The sequence below is a fragment of the Amblyomma maculatum genome, unplaced genomic scaffold (genome assembly GCF_055883805.1).
Source record: "Amblyomma maculatum isolate TAMU_Amacu unplaced genomic scaffold, ASM5588380v1 scaffold_19, whole genome shotgun sequence".
Taxonomy (NCBI): domain Eukaryota; kingdom Metazoa; phylum Arthropoda; class Arachnida; order Ixodida; family Ixodidae; genus Amblyomma; species Amblyomma maculatum.
Window position 1 is genome coordinate 6870668 of NW_028146744.1, and position 23164 is coordinate 6893831.

A 23164-nucleotide genomic window follows, 5' to 3' on the forward strand; every position below is an offset into this window, starting at 1 on the left:
ACTTCAAAGTTCCTTCATCCATACCATGGACCGTACCGGTTGGTGAGACAAACCGCAGAAAACGACTGGGAAGTTGAGAATCGTCGTGGACGCCGTGATGTGATAAACGTAAGCCGGCTTAAACCTTCCCGATCAAAACGCGCGACAGAATTTTGTGTCGTGAATATGTCGCGCGACACATATTTTTGTCGTGCGACAAGCGTCTCAGTCGCGCTTTTGTCGTGCGACAGATACTTGTGTCGCGGGTTCTGTCGCAACGACAAAATTGCCTGTAGTGGTTTCTGTCGCAAAAAAGTCGTCTGTCTTGTCCTTTGTCTTGCGACAAAGGTGTCTGTAGTGGGTTTTGTCGTGCGACAAACATTGTTCTCGTCCTTTGTCGTGCGACAAAGAGGCCTGTCGCGGGTTGTGTCGCACGGAAGAAATATCTATCGCGGGTTCTGTCTTGCGACAGATGTCTGCTTGGGATGTGTCGCATGACTAATTTCTGTCGCGGAATGTATGTCGCGTGCCGCATTTCTTTCGATAGATGTGTGTCGCGGGACGCATTTTTTTCGCTGATATGTGTCGCGCAAGAGACTTGTTTCACAAAAACATTTAACTGAGTGTCTCCGAACAGGCGCTGTCGGACTGAGACGGTCATTATACATTCAAAACTAATTTACCGCAGTGTACCCAGGATAACATAACCATTACATTCACCGCCGTTCCCAAACTCGGAGGGGAAAACTTTATTGATGAGAATTTGGTTTGTTTTTTCTTCGTGAGAGGACGCTTCCCCTCAAGCCGCCTAGGGGGTGGTCGTCGTTCGATGGCTCTCGGCGACCTCCTTGGCCCAGGCCGTGATGGCGTGTTGCCGGCCTGGATCAGAGCTAAGTAATGCAGCCTCTCACTGTTCCGAATCGGTAATCTACAGGCCCTCCGGCGGTTTCAAGGTTTCACATTTAAACAAAATGTACTATAGGTCTGCCCTCTGATCTCCGCAAAGGGAACATGATGGGCAGTACTCGCTAGGATACCATTCTGCTAATTTATGCGGACAAAAGCACGCACACTGCAACAATCCACAATTTCAAACTTCCCGCGGAAGGGCTGTCAATGCTTACCATTGGTTAAAAGTTAAACAAAACTAAAGCTTTATTTTGGCTCTCAAAAACCTTTCAAAAACCGGCTTAATTTTTGTTTTAATAATTAAATAGCCTCAAATAATTATTGGCGCGTTTGTATTTATATATATCGTCTGCGCCTTCTCACGAGTCACTGCTCCACAGTTACCGTACTACGCAGCTGTTTGCAAATGGCCGTTTGCTTGGTTGAATCTCGGTGGGCTGGGTCGCGTTTTGTGTTCTCTGCCGTATTTTACTTCTACCTGCGTGTCAAGTCGGCATCAGCTTCTTTCCTAGTCCCAGCGAGCGTCGTTAACTAACAGCGGTGGGTCCGTCGTCGTCTCGAGTGTTTCTGTGTCGTCTCGGTATACGGTCGGAGGCAGCTAGGGGTGAGTACATCGACAGGTAAGCCTTTCTCCACTTCTTTATGCATTCAAGCGGCTGTTATTTAGACATGTCACCATTGTGAATTCAGTTATTTCTATTTGAGGTTTGAAAATCAGTGCAAGTAAATATGCAGACACATATTCCACGACATGCGCGGATAAAAAAAAAAATTCATGACTAACTTACAGGACAAAGTGTGCAATATAAACACCGCGGACCCCAAGGGTCCATCAAGAGATTTGCGGGGTTCGTTCGCGCGATAGCTGTAAAAAAAAAAAAAAAAAAAAAAAAAAAAAAAAAAAAAAAAAAAAATAATATGCGTAACTATGGCACAAAGTGTGCAATATACACACTGCGGACCCCAAGGGTCCATCTAGAGATTTGCGGGGTTCGTTCGCGCGATAGCTGTAAAAAAAAAAAAAGAAAAATCATGCGTAACTACGGCACAAAGTGAGCAATATAAACACTGCGGACCCCAAGGGTCCATCAAGACATTTTTGCGGGGTTCGTTCGCACGATAGCCGTAAAAAAAAAAAAAAATCATGCGTAACTACGGCACAAAGTGTGCAATATAAACACTGCGGACCCCAAGGGTCCATCTAGAGATTTGTGGGGCCCGTTCGCGCGATACCTCTGAAAAAAAAAAAATCATGGGCAACTACGAGACAAATTGTGCGCAGTGTAAAGGCGGAGTCACACTGCGGAAACACAACAGCGACATCAACCGAACAAGTTCGCCAAACAAGCCGTCAACAAGTTTCCGAACCAACTTGTTCCCCAACAACATGTCACACCGCACGAACAGTCGGGAAGCCAAACAGGTTGCTGCAGTGTTACCTCGGTGTGACAGTGTTTGGCAACCAAAACAAGCAGGAAACAGTGTCCGTCAACGCTGTTCGGCCTGTTCGCTGGCCGGGCGAATTTCCGGACGACAACAGACCAACCAAAGTACTCATATTTGAGCTGATTGACTCATTCCTGCGAATTTCCTACTTGCAGATACGGTTTTCTTTTTTTGCAGAGTTTCCATGCAAACCATTTCCCACGTTGTGGCGTCTTGCAGGCAGCGCATTCACCCGTTGGCAAGGGCACGGAGCTTCGGCAACGGCGCCTCCCGCGGGTGGCGATGATATGCGCTTGCCTGCCAGCCGTAACGTCGTCGGCTGACTTATTGCGCCGGGAATTCCCGCCTTGGCGGCGGCTGTGTGAACCTTGAACCAAACGTGAGCGTCCCGTGTGTGTGCCTGAGAACATGTAAACTGACAACCCCCATCTGCAGCGTCCCTCCGACGATTCGGCGCCGCGGTGGCTGGCGCCGTGCCATCCGTGTTTACCTTGTTTTGGTAGTGGTGTTTTCTTTGTGGAGTGGGCCTAGCGCGCAGCAAGTACAGCGTCCATGCTTTGATGCGAGAGAGTGCGATCACGGGACACCGAGCAGCAGTGCGTGGTGCGTCGACAATGAGAGCGGGCACGTGAAGAAATGGGCGAAGGAGTGAGTGGTGCGTCAGCACAGAGAGCGGATGTTTGAAAACTGTGTGCGAACGTGCGTGTGTGAAATGAAGAAGTGTATTTGTAATCGAGTCGTAATTATTATTAGGGCGTATGACGTGATCGAATCAGGGAAGCTCGCGTGGGCGAGCTGTATGGTTGTGCGGTCAGAACGCCGACTCGTCGTCCGGACGAGGAATTCCACTCGTGTTGTGTTGCAAGCCATGGTGGTGGTCTGTCGGACACGGTCGAGGCCTCACAAATGCCTCTCATGTGACTTTCCTGTACTCCTGTAAGTATGTAGATAAATCTCATGTAATGTCTTCTCTGCCGTAAGCCTCTGCCCATTCCTCCAAACTGCTCATCATTTCTCAGGACGGGACCTGAGGAGATCGACCACAGTGGGAGCCGAACCGAGGGTCCCACAATAACAGTGCCCTCGTTCATCATTAAAGCAAGCTCAGCGTAATTGGGACAGCCTCTTTGTCTATTAAATTTTTCACAGGCACGTGTATAGCGCATGAATTTGGGCGAAATAGTAGCAAAATGGGCGGCTCCTGACATCAGCGACTCAACGAGCAGCAAGTTTCCGCGGTGTGACACGGTGTCGCCCAACTGTAGGAGAACAAGTTCGCGGCAGCTGTTGGAGGGCGACAACGACATGTTTCCCAATAGTTCGTGTTGGCGCGATGTGACAGGGTCGCCAACACTGCGCCAACACGCTGTTGACGGACAGAGTTGACCAACTGTTTCCGCAGTGTGACTCCGCCTTAAACAACCCCCTCCTCCCCCCCCCCCCCCTTTTGTGAAAAACAAATCATGAGACAAAGTGCGCAATACCAAGCTATTTGCTGAGTCCGCAACCCCCCCCCCCCCCCCCTTACACACAAAGAAGGGTTGCGCGATAGCTGTGGTCTGGCTAGACGCAGTTCTACTGGGTTTTGCAGCGAGTTTCATAGCCTACTTTAGTTTCACAAAGTCAAAGAACCGCAAGTGCAGTGCAGAAGCAGGGAGTGCACGCAAGAGAGAGGAAAGACCGCCCCCACGCCCTATAGAAGCACGAGCTCTGGTTGCACTGTCACACGGGGCTGCAGTGCAAATCGTCTTGGTGGTTCGACGAGCGTGCGGCGAGGTTTTGGAGGTAGTAGAATCCCTGTAGCGGCACGCATACCAGCGGCGACACTCAACGATTCTTTAATTAATTTTTTTTTTATCAATTGACTGGGTTTTCGCGTGACAACAATTCTTTTCAAAACACAATTCTTTCATTATTCTTTTTTAGCAACTGACTAGCCTTTTGCCTGACAATGATGCTTTCATTATTTTTTTTTAGCAATTGACTGGCCTTTTGCCTTGCAACGATGCTTTCAATATTTTTTTTAGCAATTGACTGGCCTTTTGCCTGATAACAATGCTTTCATACGATTGTTAGGGTAACTAATCTGCAGAAGCTAAGTTCTTGTGTAACTGCTAAGCAGCAGAGAAGTGCCACTGCTTTACTTGCTTTAACAAGGTGCAGAGGTGCAAACTGAATTCTTTTCTTGAATTGCCACTCTACTGTCCTCATATTGCAATAGCTGTTTCCCACTGACAAGCTTAAAGTTGTTCCTTGCGAGCTGTCATATTTATGTCATTCATGACCGCCCTGAGAAATGTGCCTCTAATGGGGCTGCAGGTTTTTGCCTTAATACAAATATCTTGGTTATAAAGGCAAATATTTGGTACAGAGCATATTTGTTGTCATCTGATGTATGGCAATCAGTGCAACCTGACTCACCATTTCCTTTTAGTGCCCTTTTCAATTTAGTTTTCAGTCCCTCTAAGGTGCCCGCTTACTTTGAAGGAGTGTAAAATTGTCCCAGTGGTTTTCAACAATTGCAAGTACTCAGCCATGGGAATTAAAAAGCAAATGTAAGAAGCCAAATAGCATACACCTAAGTTGAAAAAGAGTGAATAATTTAGAATGCTGTTTCAGAGGTAGTTGCTGGAAATGAAACCATCTTATGTGCTCCTTAACTTTCAGTCCCAAGCCAGCCTTAGCTGATACAAGCCATAGTTCCCCCAGCAGCACTGCACTGGTCATACTTCCACTGTAGCCACCAGGTGTGAGTTTTTGCTTTTACAGATATTCTCATGTTCTTTACAAATATGCATAACGTTTGTAAAGTACCTTCCTGCTCTAAATCTAAGTATTCAAATGCATGAACCGACTGCATGCTAAACAGGGTGGTATGTACTATAAACTGTAAATGAAAGTAAATGAATAACCAATAAGACTAGCGTAGTGGCTTTAGGGCCATGCTAGTGTAACCTGACTTTTCAGTGTCCTTTAAAACTCATTTGTCAGTGTCTGTGAAGTGTCCTCTTACAGAGGTGGAGGGTAAAATAGTACCAGTGGTCTTCAGAAATAAAAAAACTTTAGATGAGGGGAATTTTTTACTTCCTCCCCGCTTGAGTTGCATAAACATTAGTTGTAGAGTGTGGCAAATTTTCGAAAGTGAAGTGTCAGAGATATCTGCTAGAAATTAAACAATTCGCTGTATTTCTTTACCTTTCAGTCCCGAACCAGCCTTCAGCTAGTACAAACCATAGGTCCCACAGCAGCACTGTACCACTTCTACCTCTGCCACAGCCATCAGGTAGGAAATGTTTATGCTTTTCAGGTATTTGCATGTTCTCACAGGCACAGAATTTTTATGAATTTTGCTAAAATCATAAGAACATAAATGCTTCAGCCTTGTACATACTATCTAGTATATGGTATGTATTGTCGGCTAAAAAACTAAATTGGCCACCACTCATTGCCACAGAGAATCAGTAGTGCTACACTGTTGTATAGTGCCGCTTGCTTGTGGCCAAAGTGCCATGAGTTATGAAAAATTTCGCTCTCACTCTTGCACGGGGGATTGCCAGACAAGTTTCTAGTGTGGCGTTCGGCAGCTCTGCTGTTCATGGTTGTAATGAAGAGGAGTGCATATTGCACTGTGGCAAAGCAGTGGGACGGCCGTGATCTATCAAACTGCTGAAAGAACGAGGTACTGCGGCCAGGTATGCCGGAAAACTACCCGAGATGCAGCATCGGTGGCTATCGCAATGTGCACTTCAACCCAGTACAGCAAGAGATGGCGTGCTTTGCTGCAGTGCTACTTCTTTTTGGATACTGCCTTTATTATTGCCTCTGCAAATGCGCTTGATATTCTGTTCAGTGAGTCCTCTTAGCACTGTTTAAATTAGGTGCCGTGGCATATTTTTAGCAGCATGTAGATCTCATATGGTAAGTTATAAAGTTTTTGGATGAAACCAGATAGAGAATCTTATCCGTTATAGGAGTATCCTTAGTCCAGTAAAAAGTTACCGTCAGACTCAGTGCCAAGTCTGCTGAAACAAGCCATTGTTTTTGATAGAAGCATATTGTCACACTAAGTAAACTGTTATGCCTGGTTCACACTGCAGAAACATTTGGTCAACCTTTGTCTGCCAACAGCACATTTGCATAGCTTTGGCAACCATCTCGCCACTTTAACAATAACTGTCTGGAAATATGTACCTGTCACCCAGCTACACAGTGGAAATTTCTACGGGAACACTTGGCGAGCTCCTTGTCTCACTGAAAAAAAAAAAAAAACTGACAGTGCGCCCTTACTGCTCCTCAAGCATAGCCACTTGTATAGTCCCATACTGCCTGCGTGCTCATTTCTGGGGTCAAATACTGTGCATGGAGGAGAAAGGGAAACATGCGGCACCAGCACAGCTGGTTTCATCGGCAGCCTGTCTGACTGCTTGCAAGGCGCCATGCTACGTCATGCAACAAAGCGATGAAGAAGAGTTTTCTTTAAGTGCTGTCTTGATGCATGGAAACTGTTAAAAAATGGTCAGTTACCTTTAAGTGCATGCTGTGGTGGTGTGTTGTTGCCGGAAGTTTTGCTCAGGTGGCGAAAAAATCAAATAATGCTGACGGGCGCTGTCTCCATTTAGTTTTCGTTGCCCGAGGCAACACCCCGGCAACGTGCCTTGTTTCTCAGCTCTTTGGAAACAAGTTTGTAGTGAAAAAATTTCTGGCTTGCTGGCAAATGTGTTTTGTTCATGCCGCTGATGTGTTCCTCCAGTGTGAACTGGGTTTTTGGTAGCAGATACTATTATTTATCACCTTTCATTTTTCATAATGAAGATTATGTTTGTGATTCATATTCCTAATAATCTCCTCATGACATTTGCATAAGGGACAATGTATCCAGCCATTAAACTGAAGCTGTTGTCAGGGGACTCACTGAAAAAAATTTCGAACACATTGCAGAAACAATGCTGAAGAGAGTATTAAAGAACAAGTGAGCATGTTAATGGCTGATGCAATGCCTTAGGTCATGTTGCCCAAACTGGCAGGATGGGATGTATGTGACTGACAATAACTTCAAGATATTAAAAAAAAAACAGGAAAAACATCACTTAATTTCGGCTTTCCGATAGCTCTGCGACAGCACGATGCGCTTTCTCACTGGTGGTGTGCGCTCTTCGATGTCATGACCATCAACATCAGGACAGCTGGATAGCACGCTAGAAATTTATCAAGCTTGGCAGGCGGCTTTGAGAGGGAAGGGGAAGTTTGTCATCACTTTTTTTTTATCGAAAGCTTGCCAGAAGACATATTATAGAAACTTATGTAAAATATTTTCCGTAAGGAACCGGAGCAGGCGCCCGCTCTTATTGTTGTCGGTGAGCCATTTAGAGAAGTCCTCTTCCCTTGTTGTGCTTAGTCCCACTTCCCGCAGAATCTGTGTCCTTGATGCCTTTGTCCCTGCACAAGTCCGCAGCAGGTGGCGAATGCTCACTTCTTCAGCTGGTGTGGAACACTTCGGGCATGTGGTTGGTCCGATGTCTGCTTGAGATTGCCATCGGCATGTTACCGACGGGGTAAGGGCCGCCCCAGCTCTTATCCTCCTAAGGGAAACCTCCTCCAATCTCGTTAAGTTACGAGGGAGGGGGAATGTACACGGGGTTATGAGGGCACATGCACTTCTCCTTAAAGAAGATGCTAAGATGGGAACTTGAGTACACTGTCACAAGCCAGTGGTGCGATGTAATAGTGTCGAGTTGCAGTCTCACTGCTTTGAGCAATAGTTTACTTTTCTGGCTGTTGCTACTGTTTCACCGATCAGTTCAGTTCAGTTCAGGCGTTCAGTCGTGTCCGACTCTTCGTGACCCTATGGACCATGTCACGCCACGCTTTCCGGTCTCTCACTATCTTCTTAACATCACATAGCTTCATCTGCAATGCCTCGAGAATGCCATCTAACCATCGCGTTCGCTGCCTACCCCTTCTCCGGCGACCCTCAACCTTTCCCAACATCAAATCTTTCTCCAGCGACTCCTCTCTTCTCATCAGATGACCAAAGTAGCTGAGCTTTAACTTTAGAATTTGACCCTCCAATGAGCAGTCAGGGTTTATGGTCGACAATATCGACTGATTTGATCTTCTGGCAGTCCAAGGAACTCTTAAGAGTCTTCGCCAGCACCACAATTCAAACGCGTCAATTCTTCGGCGGTCAGCCTTTTTCACAGTCCAACTCTCGCATCCATACATCACAACTGGAAAGACCATAGCACGGGTTATACGGATCTTGGTTGACAGACGTCTCTGCTCTTTACTAGGCGGTCAAGGCTAACCATTGCTCTCTTTCCCAGAAGCAGGCGTCTCCTAATTTCATGGCTGCAGTCTCCTTCCGAGGTAATCTTGGCGCCCAAGAACAGAAAATCTGTCACAGCTTCCACTTCTTGTCCATTGATGCTCCAGGACTTGATAGGGCAAGACGCCATGATCTTCGTCTTTTTAATGTTCAGTTTAAGCCCAAACTTCTCACTCTCTTCTTGTACGCGCATCAGAAGTCTCTTGAGTTCCACTTCACTTTCTGCCATTAAAGTGGTGTCATCCGCATATCTAAGGTTGTTGATACGTTTTCCAGCAATCTTCACTCCAGCTGAAGACTCGTCCAGACCGGCCTTCCTCATGATGCACTCTGCATATAGGTTAAATAGGCAGGGCGACAGTATGCAGCCTTGCCTCACCCCTTTCTCAATCGGAAACCAATCAGTAAGACCATGACCAGTTCTGACTGTGGCCTCTTGCCCTTCATAAAGGTTCCTGAGGAGACAGATGAGGTGAATTGGAACTCCCATCTCTTGGAGAGCTTGCCACAATCTGCTGTGATCTACGCAGTCAAACGCTTTCGCATAATCAATAAAGCAGAAGTAAATGGGTTTCTGGAACTCTCTTGCTTTTTCCATGATCCAGCGAAGGTTGGCAATTTGGTCTCTAGTTCCTCTGCCCTTGCGAAACCCAGCTTGCACGTCCGGAAGCTCCCGATCCACATACTGCTGCAGCCTACCTTGCAGGATATTTAACATCACCTTGCTAGCATGCGAAATAAGCGCGATCGTGCGGTAGTTGGAACAATCTTTGGCACTGCCTTTCTTTGGAATGGGGATGTAAATTGACCTCCTCCAATCCTTTGGCCACTGCAGGGTTGTCCAAATCTTTTGACATAATGTATGCAGTGTGTTAACAGCGTCGTGGTTGAGGTTTTGAAGCAACTCAGCTGGAATACCATCAATTCCGCTAGCTTTGTTCTTAGCAAGGCTGGCTAAGGCCCATTCAACTTCACTCTTCAGGATGCCCGGCTCGAGATCAGTAATCACAACCGTGCTATGTTGGGCTTGCACATCCGGGTCCTTCTTGTACAGTTCTTCTGTGTATTCCTGCCACCTCTTCTTTATCTCTGAGGCTTCAGTGAGGTCCTTGCCTCGTTTGTCCTTTATCACGCCCAGCTTAGCACAGAAGCTTCCTTTGATATCTTTGATTGTCTTATACAGAGCTCTTGTGTTCCTTAATTGGCTGTTGTCCTCAACTGCTTGACACTGTATGTTCAGGAAGGCATTCTTATCTCTCCTTGCTATTTTCTGAAAATCCGCATTGAGAACCTTGTATCTTTCTCTTTCCCCCATACCTTTTGCCATCCTCCTTTCCTCAGCTATTTGCAAAGCCTCTTCAGATAACCAGTTTGCTTTTTTGCATTTCTTTTGCTTTGGAACTACCTTAGTAGCAACTTCTTGTATTATATCACGAACATCAGTCCACATCTCTTCGGGCTCTTTGTCTTCTAGATCTAATTCTTGAAATCGATTCCTCACTTCCACAGCATATTCTAATGGAATCTGATCCAGATCATACCTGAAAGGCCTTCTAGTTTTCTGCGTTTTCCTCAATCGAAGCTTAATTTTGGCAACAAGAAGCTGATGATCGGTGCCACAATCGGCCCCAGGCCTTGTTTTTACTGCTTGTATAGCACTTCTCCATCTCTGCCGGCAAATAATATAATCGATCTGATTCCTGTACAGACCGTCCGGTGAAATCCATGTGTACAGGCGCCTCTTGTGCTGTTGAAAATGAGTATTCGCTATGGTCAGGTTGTTTTCTTGACAGAACTCTACTAGCCTCTGCCCAGCTTCATTTGGCTCACCAAGACCGAACTTGCCTGTAATTCCGGATATTTCTTCACTCCCGACCTTAGCATTCCAGTCTCCTATGAGAAAAACGACGTCTGATGATGGGGTGCGGTCTAAAAGGCATTGTAGGTCCACATAAAATCTCTCAACGTCAGCTTCTTCAGCAGGCTTTAGATACACAGTCGTAAATTTGTTCAGGAGCAGCTGTTCTGGATATGGTGAAAAGAATTTTCCACAAAACGATTGAAGGTTTTTCAAAATATATTCTCAATTAAAAGATACATTTTACAGGAATGCATTTGTTTCTTTTAGCACTGGCGTCTCTAGGGTCACCCGCACCTGGTGCAAAGGAGCGGCACCCTTTCTCCCTCCCCATGTTTTAAGCACCAAATCGTAACTTCCTTCTCTGTCCTCATGGTTTCCTTTGAAGTCAAGCTTGCTTTTGCACCCAACCATGCAGAGCAAGTAAAGTGTATTTTTTTTAACCCTTAGACGCAGCGATATTGTCCCAGGAATGACAATTCATTAAAACATTACGTCAAAAGAACATATTTTCAAAAAAGGCAGAAGCACTAGCATGTGTAAGTTGCGAGGACATTCATTGACCTAACTAAGTGGCTTGATTAAGACAGGTGATTGCCCAGTATGAGAACTATTGGAAGTCCACTTGTACCTCGAAAAGGTGCAGACTGATTTCCGCATCTAGACTGCAAAGTTACCAATGCTGATTGGTGCCATACCAACAAAAAATGTTGAGCGCCAAATGGCCTTTTGGAGCTGGGAGACAGGGGGCATCCCCAGGCTCAATTTTGTTAATGCTTTCAGTTGAATTTCTCATTTTAACGATGACTTTGCCTTTTCCAGAGAGAATAATGCACTACGTGAGCACCCTTGGGTACATTCTCAATTCTCCTTTTAAAGCACCTGGCCTTTCTAAAAGTGCCCTCCTTCTCATATTTTTTTTGTGGTCAGCACGTCATGATCTGACTTGCCATTCCACTCAACAGGCATTCTGTGCCTTACGGCGTTTTGAAATTGTGAGGCGGATGGGACTGGATCGAGTAGCGAGAAAGGCACAGGAGATAAATGAACAAGACAACTGCCTGAGAGATACTGCCAGCAATGCCCGCTTGGGAAAGGAGACTGAACTGCATATAAAGAAAAAGAGGCATGGCAGTACGGCTGCTGACTGGTGTCATCTAACATGCTTTTGTGCAGGGGTTTCTGATGGGTATCAGATTAATGCTGGTGTTTTCAGGGTGCACCCACATGCACAGGCCCAGTTCAACATTAATTTGGCATGGAGTCTGGCATAAACTAAGGCCTGTGTTTTCAAGAACTCCAAACAGAACAAGTAGTTTACGAGAAGGTCGCATTCTCCAGTCAGTGTCTCAGCAGTACCAATACGCGCTTTTACACAATAATTCATTTTGCTCCCCACCACTTCCTTTCTTTCACTGCCCAGCTGCACCCTCTGAGCGCTGCACTCTGTGCAGACCACACCTCACGCACCCCTTTCATGAGCCACGTCTTTTAGTATATCATAATTGATGTTATGACGGATCTTAAATATTTCCTTCAAAGTTGTTCTGTTCATGCTAGCTGTTCTGTCACTGCTAAAATTTTCTTTTACTGTAGCTAAAGAAAAACATTTCTTTTACTAGAATGGGCTGTGCTGTTGTTGCACATTTGAAAAACCTTTTTATGGGTAGAACATTTGTGTGTGCAAAACACTAATTGTTGTTTTTGTTTCAATAACAGTGAACCACTGTGAGTGCCAAGGCCTCTTTGGGTGATGCTGCAGTCTCACAACAGGCAGGAAAGCAGTCAAAAGGTGTGTTTCTGCTCATTATACCGAAAAAAATATTGGAGGTTTTATGGTAATCTTAGATGGTCTTCAGCACTTTTGCACCAGTATTTATTCCTTGGGAGGGAAAAATAAACATAACTCAATAAGTGTAACTTAATGAGTTTGAGCATTTATTACAAATGCAGTCTTCCTGATTCATTGAGCTTTGGCAGCCCACTGACCACAAGTCACTCCTGCTGAGAGGTAGTGTGATGGTGATGTGGGCAGCCTTTCAAGCTCCACATTCTGTCTTCAAGGCTAGCTCTCTGGGCAGTCAATGTAGTTCTCTACTGCACTGTGCAGCTGTCTCATTGATATTTATTTTACATATTTATTTTCATTTCACAAGATAGTCAATCATATACATGCACCTTCATCATCATTATCATCAGCCTGACTACACCCACCGCAGGGCGAAGGCCTCTCCCATATTCCTCCATTTAACCCGGTCCTGTGCTAGCTGCATCCACTTGACCCCTGCGAACTTCTTAACCTCATCCACCCACCTAATTTTCTGCTGCCCCTGCTAAGCTTTCCTTCCCTTGGAATCCAGTTTGTTATGCTAAGCGTCCATTGGTTATCCTCTCCTTACACTACATGTCCTGCCCATGCTCATTTCTTCTGGGCACTTTGCTATTTGCTAAATGACTAATTTCTTATTTTCGCCTCTATCATCTGGCACATATGCATCAGCATGCAGTACTAAGCTACTGCATTGTGTGAAAGCACAGGACACAGATGTAAAGCCCTTTTAACAACCCCTCCAAATTACTTGGCTTAGGGATGGCAGCTCTGATGCCGCTCTGTTCCAAGGGTCAACTTGATGGGTTGATTGCGATCTCACCCTCCCATTTCAGATGAGCTACTCTAGGTTGCAGAAGTGCTTGGCTGCTATAATTTGTTCACAAGTAGCAGTTTATGATTCTCATCATTTGTTGAATTATTTTTGCTGTTAAACATTTCTCATATTTCTCAAGTAAAAAGCCAGCAACAGGAACACTAGCTACTGCAATGCAGTCAGCAAAGTATGTGCCTGTAGGCAGGAAAAAACTATCAACACCTCTCGTCTATCCTTTGCACCACTGAGTTGCCGAGCATTGCACTGCTCAAAGCTAGGTTTTATGAATGCCAATGTTGTATTGACTGGTGTGGAACTAAATGTCTCTATTGAACACCATTGAGTTTTATACACTTTTGCTAGAAACATGCAGAGTCCAAGTTGACTGACTTTCTGAGTTAACATGATGAGTATAAATGTGAGCTCACTACCTTACCTCAAGGAAGTGTGGTGCAACAAAGACAAACACTATGAATTAAACACAATACAGGCATACACTACCAACTGTAATACAAAACAGAATGCAAACTTCGTCTTTAATGCCCAAGCACAATTTCCTTCTCTACACACAAGTCCTTCATATTCGCACACCTCTTCTTTCCTAAGCAGATATGTCTGGCCAACAGTAAATGTTTGCAACCCTCACATCCCAGGTATCGTCCAAGCAGCGAATACAAGACCAAATCCATCACTCACATCATCCAAACAGAACTCATAACTTCCACCACTGAGACACAAACTAAAAAACCAACCACACATCTGGAGCTGCCACAAATTGCGTTCACTCACAATGCATCTAAAAGGCAAATCCAGTTTGAGTCTTAACAGGGAAAAAATGCATCAAGGCAACCCTTGCAATCACTGATCACCTTGGCCGATCTGGTCAGCTGCAGTTAATTACATACTGCGATGGCTTTTGATCTACTAGCTTTATTCTATACAAGTACACAATTCTTAATTGCCTGGGTCACCTTCTGTTAGCATTGGCTAGCCGGAACCACTGCAAAGCCTCCAGGGTTGTGTGGTGCATGAGGGGAATATTGGATGGGCTGGATTGTACCCCAAGGACTTCTCAGAAGATGGATCTAGTACTGCAGGAACATACTCTAAATAATGTTTTTAGATGATAACCTTCGTCTTCTTCAAATGGAAAAAGGGGGCTTCAAAGTGGTTCTGGCTGGCCTATATGAAAAGAAGGCTACCGTGAAGAATTTTAGGAAGAATTAAGAATTTTCTGCTTGTGCAGAAGAAAGCTATTAGAGCAAATGTCATCATGTTATGTAAAGAACTGCAGCTGAGCAGATTGGCCAAAGTGATCAGCGACTGCAAGAAGGGTTGCCTTGATGTGTTTTTTCCTTTTAAGACTCATGAACTGAACTCTCTTTTTAGGTGTATTGTGAGTGAACGTGATTCATGGCAGCTGCAGATGTGTGGTGATCTTTTAGTGTGTGTCTAAGTGGCAGAAGTTGTAACTGTCTTGCGCAGACAATGTGAGGGGTGAACTTTTTTTTTATTTCGCAAACTTTATTTCAAAAATTATGTAAAGCATTTTCTATGTATGCCTTATGGCAAGTTTGGGAAATAAAAAAAAAGTCCACCCCTCACCTTGGATGGGAGGGTTACTAACATCCATTGTTGGCCAGGTATATCTGAGTATTTAGGAAAGAAGATTTGTTTTAGTGTGATGCACTTAGGTGTGAAAGTGAAAGCTGGGGTTCTGTTTTGTGTTATAATTGGTAGTGTGTGCTTGTGTAGTGTTTCTCTTTTCGTGTTTGTCGTCATTGCACTGCTGTTCTGGGTATCATGCACCATTTCGTCCCACATGCTGTTCAAGGAAGTGCATTTTGCTTATAACAAATGGTGCAGTTTTCTTCATAAGTGAACATTAGAGTAGTACAGCGCATGCGAAATGTGTTCTATCTTGTAAACTGATGGCTCCCTAATTCTACAGGGGTCTGCAGAGCTAGATGCCATTTTGCTCACACTTTTGGTACTATATAGACAAGCGTCAGCCAGTGAAATCAGTGGAGATGCGGTGGCACTGGTGACAGCAGCGACTTTTGGGGTGTAGGCAAAAACCCTAGCCGTCTGTTTGGTTTTCAAGCATAGTTCTGGGTATTCCTGCAAGCTGTGGTGCGGTCAGTTACACCACGAGGCACAAGAAAGAAAATGGCACCTGTTTTCATATGTTTCTTACTGTCTGATAAAGATGAGTGCAAAGGGCAGCATGAGCACTACAAGTAGACCCTTCAGCGACGAATTGCCTTTGCAGCTATCATGCATTGCACATCTGCACTGCAACTTGATCAGGTAGTTCACAACCCTTAATTGTCGCACCTACTTTTTGGCCGCACAGCGAAGAGCGCAATAGCAAACACCTGCAGTTTGTGGACGTTTTGTTTTATATACTGTCCATTCATAAGAAGTTTAATCAAAACTCCTTGACAACCCATTCACCTGCAGTGCCCATGTGTTCGTACAGAAAAGGACACAAAAGCTGCTGCGAAGGTAACTGTAGTTATCTTAAGCGGACACTCCAGCCCGATATTGCCAAAACAGGTGCTGTCTTCTGATGTAGCTTTTCTGTTTTCACTTTCACGAGTTTCAATGAGTGACTTCATAACCAGCCCTATAAAGCGAGTGAGCATCATTAGTATCCCGGCAAGGTTATGCAGTGTTATTTCTCAGATCAATAAATTTTTTTTTGAAAGTCATCAGGAACCTGCAGAACGAATTCAATATTCACGTAAAACCTAATTTTGATCGAACAGTATATTTAAATATGGTACATATGGTATATGGAGTTTAATGCCCCAAAGTGGATTCGGTTATGAGGGTTGCAAAATAAGCAGTTATAAGATGACTTGAATTTAAATAAAAATGTTCCAAGTATAATAAAAAAAGATGGCAGATTGCTCAAATTTTGCTATGCGCTCATGGAGAACATTGCAGTTGTGCTCATGCACCTCTCCTATACAGCGAAAAGAACAAAATAAGAGCACTCCTAAAAGCCTTCATGTGTATATTAACCTGTGAATGACATTGATGCATCTATACGAGGAAACAGGCGTGACACTTTTTTTATCGACCAAGATGAAAGCTTGGCAGCGCACTATAAGAAAATGTTACAAAGAACTATACGATGAATTTCTGTCTCCTCAGTTTCAGGTACATAGGGCTAGAAATATGATTCCTAGTTCCCTATTCAGTTCAGTTCAGTTGTTCAGTTGTGTCCGACTCTTCGTGACCCTATGGACCATGTCACGCCACGCTTTCCGGTCTCTCACTATCTTCCTAACATCACATAACTTCATCTGCAGTGCCTCGAGGATGCCATCTAACCATCGCGTTCACTGCCTACCCCTTCTCCAGCGACCCTCAACCTTTCCCAACATCAAATCTTTCTCCAGCGACTCCTCTCTTCTCATCAGATGACCAAAGTAGCTGAGCTTTAACTTTAGAATTTGACCCTCCAATGAGCAGTCAGGGTTTATGGTCGACAATATCGACTGATTTGATCTTCTGGCAGTCCAAGGAACTTTCAAGAGTCTTTGCAAACACCACAATTCAAACGCCTCAATTCTTCGGCGGTCAGCCTTTTTCACAGTCCAACTGTCGCATCCATACATCACAACTGGAAAGACCATATAGCACGAGTTATACGGATCTTGGCTGGCAGACTAATATCTCTGCTCTTACTAGGCGGTCAAGGCTAACCACTGCTCTCTTTCCCACAAGCAGGCGGCTCCTAATGTCATGGCTGCAGTCTCCTTCCGAGGTAATCTTGTTCTTTAGAGTAAATTGGTGCTTGGAGCAGCGGAAAGTCTATCAAAAAGAGTCGTCATATGAAAAGCACACTTCAAGTCATTCATATCATTGTCCTCCTTTCATGCGCTAGCAATTGACCCAGAAGTTTAACAGTGTTGACCTTTTTGTTCTACATTAAACTTTTTCGTATTCATTTTACTTAATCAGTTACTACAGCCACCCATGTACTGTAGCCACGCACTGTTGAAGTCATGGCGAAGATGCCAATGTAGCTCTTTTCCGGGTAATTCCAGCAGTAATCGGCTTCAGAAGTGCTGAACTAATGCCAGTGGCAAAGTACTACTATTTCAGTTCCCGACAAATGCCCACACTGCGAAGAACCCACTTGCGACACCACTGTCTGGCATCTAATATGGATATGCCCAGGAACTTTGCATATACGCAAGATCATTTTACGAAAAGCTGGACTTGCACCGACTAATGACTCTCATTTCCACTTATGGATAACAAACAACATTTATGCGTGCAGTTTATGTGACTTCTTGCACATGGCCGCACTCCACACATTCCTGTGACTCTACCACCACCTTTTATGCCGTGTGGCAAACTCAGCGCCATAAATAAAATAAAATAAAAAGTGCTGAACTACTCTCCAGGCATAATCCAAACCATTTCTAAGCACAAGCGGCGGCCGGCGCTTTGGTACTGAGCGACGCTTTCCTAATTGGTCTACTCATGAAACTACCTTTGTGAATCCTAATCTGCCATAATAAAAGAATGATATGGTTAACTTTTGCAAAGCAAAAATCGCAGCGCTAGTACAAGCAGGGCGGTTGAGCCCAATTTGCACCGGCGGCAGCTGGCTTTGGCTTGAGTTGAAACTTACTTGTCGCGGTTATCGCTCTTAGCAGCAATTTGCCACTGGTCAGCGATTCTCAAGAGTGATTCAATTTTGGTAATCTACTCAGTATTCCAGACACCAACAAATTTTGCTCGCTTCATTTCTGACATTGGCACTAGCGATATTCTGTTTTGTTCGCGTACGGTTTGCGGGAGGAGGGGCCACCGCAATGATGTTTACGGTGGTCGAGGAGGTGCTGCCCTTGTGTGGTGCTTGACCACGCTGTTGGCACCTCGTCGGTACGACACTCCGGGAACCATTTATAAATAGGATATTTGTAAATGCAGCTTCAATCTGCCAATCACGGCGTCGCTTCAGCTGTTGTACTTAATGGGCAATAGCTGCTGTAACTGAGAACGGCAGTGAGCTGTGTAACAGCAGCGAACCGCGATTGGCAGTTAACCATGTTTAAGTTCGGTAGCCGTGATTAAGCTAGCCGAGTAACTAGGGTATAAGAGAAACTTATGGTCAGTTTGAGTAGCAGAGCAGTTTCAGACAGGAGGAAATTGTAAGCTGTGAATAGAAAAGAATTTGGTTGGAAGATATGATTAGTATGCTTGAAGCAGGGCAGATGGCTGCAGGTAAAGCAAAACAGTGATAATTGAAAATCAGTGGAGCAGTACTTTGTCCTACAGTGGAAGTAACTAGCCTTGTGATGTCGATAATTGATGCAGACTTACCTTGCAATCCATATTGCACTAGTTTCTGTAGTATATAGTGCAAACAGTGCCACAATTTCTAATTGCATTAAATTATTTGTTGTCCAAATGGTTATTGTTCCCCATCCCCTTACAGTAATTGTGTAAATAGTCGAGTTGTATCAGTCATTGATTCTGCATGCATTGTTCTTGCTTTCACTTCGTTCCTATATTACTTTGCAGGTTGTATCTGCACTGTGGTATTATGGATGAGTGTTTGTAGTTTTGAACCTAGTCAGATTGTAATATTGATATTTAACCACACTGATATTACCTATTACCTAATATTGCAGATTCCTTGTGGCACTACCTCAAGGCGAAGGCCTGCCCTGCCGATGAGCTGCAGAAGCGCTACATAAAGGTGGCAAGGTACCTGGCGAGAAGTGCTGTAACCTGCGGCGGTAAATATCTTCTCATGGTCATGTTTGATTCTTCTGTCCAGTTTAGGCAGAATTAAGTGGTTGGCTGTTATAATTTGTTCAGCATCACAGTAGCAGGTAATGATTGTCATCATGGGTGTGGTGATCGTCTTCCTCGTCGAGCTCTTCTGATATGTTGCCAGTGAGAGGAGAGCAAAATGATCATCACCTGTTGCAATGCACGGTATAAAAAAGAAGAACCGAATAAGGGTAAATAGGGTACGCCTCAGGTCACATATGAGCCAACGTTTCGACAAGTGGACTTGTCTTTGTCTGGGCATAGCGATCATCACTGGCAGGGGTTTAAATACGCTTTTGCTTCCGAAGAAGAAAAGCTGGGGAGGGGAAAGTGGGTGCGAAAGAGTGGGGAGGAGAGGATGGGTGAGAAGAAAGTGGGTCATGAAGTGGGAAAAAAAAAAAGACATCTTGAGTATGTACTTATCAGCCATGGAACCAGGGATTTCGTAGCCTGCAAAAGAAGTAAAAGCGGCCATACCAGGAAAAAAAAAAAAAAGACTACTATGTGGTTAGGTGATTAGTCACGACTAAAGACCCTTTGGTGAAGATACACCTTACAAAGGGAGGCTATGCAAAGGGCCCTGATAAGGCATATATCTAGGGGGACAATTCTTAAAAGGAAGGGGTAGGGCAGGGAGTACATAGTCACAGGATAATAACCGCATAGTGAAAACTAATAATAGCCTTAAGTGTGTATCTCAACCTGGAACCGGAGATCCTGTGGCCTACAAAAGAAGTAAAAGCAGCAGTACCAGGAAAAAAAAAGAGAAAAAATCATAGTACCCAGTAGATGATTAGTCACCACTTAGGCAGGTTTGGTGCAGATAAACCTTACAGAGGGCCCTGATAAGGCATATATCAAAGGAGGACAATTCTTAAAACTTTCTGCAAAGGGGGGGGGGGGGGGAATACAGTCACAGGATAATAAGGCCACAGGGAACCAACACTGGCATGAGAAAATAAAAAAAGAAGAGAGAGAAAAAAATAATAATGATAATAAAAAAATATGTGAGGACAAATTCAAGCAACAAGTGATAAGGAGGAAATGTGTTTAGAGGAACGTGTAGGGTTATGCTATTGCAGAAGGGAATAGGGTGTACGTGCGTTGTGAATAAACTGTACAATTAAGGCTGTGAGATTGTTTTTCCGAATAGTTATGATGGAGAGGGAATATACCTAAGGGATTCTAGCATTCCCTTAGATATATTTATTCCTGCTGGTTCCAATGTTCTAAATTTATGAATTAGATACGCCTCTCTGTATTTTCTGTCCCTTGCAGATTTAAAGCCTGACTGGAGAATATATAATTTAATTTCGAACTTATGGTCTTTCTGATTGAAATGCTGGGAAACTGCTTTCGGGAGGTTTTTGCCTACGTCTGCCCGATGTCCAATAAGCCGCATGTTCATTGGTTGTCCTGTCTCTCCGATGTACTGTTTATGACAAAAGGAGCATTCTAGAAGGTAGATAATGTTTGAAAATGTGCAGTTAAAGCCTGATTTTATGTGAAAAATGAAATCACTTGCATTGCTTTTAACCGTGGTGTCTTTTTGTATATGACTGCACGTCTTACATCTAGGTCGAGAGCAATGGTGTGGTTGTGTTGGATGCTTGTTGTCGAGTTTAGAATGTACTAGATTATCTCTAAGGTTAGCGTTACGTTTGTATGTCACTCTTGGTGACATAGAACATTTTACGAGTCATCATCCGAGACATTGTAAACAAGGAATATTTGTAGGACAGGCGACACGGCTTAGCAGAATATGTAGCAATGATAGTGACTACCTAAACGAACTACATTCATTGAAAGCAACACTAATCCTGAGGAACTATCCCGGTAACTCCCATGATACGGCCCTCGAAAAAGCAAGCACTTTAAACCGCAACGGTGTGCTCACGAAACGACCAAAGGCCAACAGCGAACGACAGCCTTCTTTTGGTAATAAATACTCCAATGCCCTTCCAAACATAAACAATATTCTGCGGAAATACCATTCCATGCTAACGTGTAATGAACGCCTCAAGAAAATATTTCCGGAGACACCAACAGTGACATACAAACGTAACGCGAACCTCAGAGATATTCTAGTACATTCTAAACTCGACAACAAGCATCCAACACAACCACACCCTTGCTCTCGACCTAGATGTAAGATGTGCAGTCATATACAAAAGACACCACGGTTAAAAGCAATGCAAGCGATTTCACTTTTCACATGAAATCAGGCTTTAACTGCACATCTTCAAACGTTATCTACCTTCCAGAATGCTCCTTTTGTCATAAACAGTACATCGGAGAGACAGGACAACCAATGAACATGCGGCTTAATGGACATCGGGCAGACGTAGGCAAACACCTCCCGAAAGCAGTTTCCCAGCATTTCAATCAGAAAGACCATAAGTTCGAAGAAATTAAATTATATATTCTCCAGTTTGGCTTTAAATCTGCAAGGGACAGAAAATATAGAGAAGCGTATCTAATTCATAAATTTAGAACATTGGAACCAGCGGGAATAAATATATCTAAGGGAACGCTAGAATCCCTTACGTATATTCCCTCTCCATCATAACTATTCGGAAAAACAATCTCACATAGCCTTAATTGTATAGTTTATTCACAACGCAAGTACACCCTATTCCCTTCTGCAATAGCATAACCCTACAAGTTCCTCTAAACACATTTCCTCCTTATCACTTTTTGCTTGACTTTGTCCTCACATATTTTTTTTATTATCATTATCATTTTTTTCTTTTTTTTTCTCATGTCAGTGTTTGTTCCCTGTGCGCTTATTATCCTGTGACTGTATTCTCCCCCCCCCGCCCCCTTCGCAGAAAGTTTTAAGAATTGTCCTCCTTTGATATATGCCTTATCAGGGCCCTTTGTAAGGTGTATCTGCACCAAACCCAGGGAAGTGGTGACTAATCATCTGCCCAGTACTATGATATTTTTCTCTTGCTTTTTTCCTGGTACTGCTGCTTTTACTTGTTTTTAGGCCACAGGATCTCTGGTTCCAGGTTGAGATACACACTTAAGGTTATTATTATTTTTCACTATGTGGTTATTATCCTGTGACTATGTACTCCCTGCCCTACCCCCTTCTTTTAAGAATTGTCCCCCTAGATATATGCCTTATCAGGGCCCTTTGCATAGCCTCCCTTTGTAAGGTGTATCTTCACCAAACCATCTTTAGTGGTGACTAATCACCTAACCAGCATAGCAGTCCTTTTTTTTTCCTGGTACTGCTGCTTTTACTTCTTTTGCAGGCTACAGAATCCCTGGTTCCATGGCTGATAAGTACATACTCAAGATGTCTTTTTTTTTCCCCACTTCATGACCCGGCCACTTTCTTCTCACCCATCCTCTCCTCCCCACTCTTTCGCACTCTTTCGACTTTCCCCTCCCCAGCTTTTCTTCTTCAGAAGCAAAAGCGTATTTAAACCCCTGCCAGTGATGATCGCTATGCCCAGACGAAGGCATGTCCACTTGTCGAAACGGTGGCTCATCTGCAACCTGAGGCGTACCCTATTTACCCTTGTTGGGTTCTTCTTATTTTTATACCGTGCAAACCATCTTCTTCCTTTCGTTCTACCTGTTGCAATGCAGCCAGCAGGCAGGAAAAAACTAACGCCTCTCATCCATCTCGTGCACCACTGATCTGCCAAGCATTGCATCGCTTAAATCTAGGAGTTGCGAAAGCCTGAGATCTGTAATTATTGGTGCACAAATAAGTGCCTCCAATTAACAAGCATTGGACATCATTGGAGCTATGCACTTTTGCTAGCACTAAGTTGACTAAATTGCCAAGTTAACAAGATAAGGATAGGTGAGAGTTCACTATCTGTTATCAAGGAAGCATATTGTGCTTATAAAAATGGTGTGGTTTTCTTCATAATTGGTCATTCGAGCTATGCAGTGCATGCGAAATGTGTTGTTGCAGTCAACAGATGTCTCCCGAATTCTGCAGTGGTCTGCATAGCTAGGTGACATTTTGTTGACACGTTGCATACTTATGAGCTCTGGAATTCGTACGTATATTTCTTATGAGCATGCAGTCTCACAGTCTTTCTCTTCTTCAGCTAGGGCATGCTGAACTTGCACAAGCAGAAGAAAAAAGAAAAAGGAACGTCATCAGACGGGAGTATTGTGCTAATAAATTGTTTCGCCCCAAGTAAGGTGTTTTTGATGTGCATGGCCATA

At 44.1% G+C, this 23164-nt stretch overlaps 1 long non-coding RNA gene across 2 annotated transcripts; it reads left to right on the forward strand.

Moving 5' to 3' along the window:
* The first annotated feature begins 1259 nt into the window (after nt 1-1259).
* Nucleotides 1260-23131, forward strand: LOC146171620 (uncharacterized). 2 transcript variants are annotated; one of them, XR_014702847.1, is made up of 7 exons: nt 1260-1508; nt 2554-2713; nt 5002-5081; nt 5537-5617; nt 12237-12309; nt 18823-18930; nt 23044-23131. It is a non-coding gene; the product is annotated as an uncharacterized LOC146171620 (long non-coding RNA). The 2 variants fall into 2 exon arrangements; XR_014702846.1 differs by lacking the exon at nt 2554-2713 and having other exon boundaries at nt 1262-1508.
* Nucleotides 23132-23164: the final 33 nt, after the last annotated feature.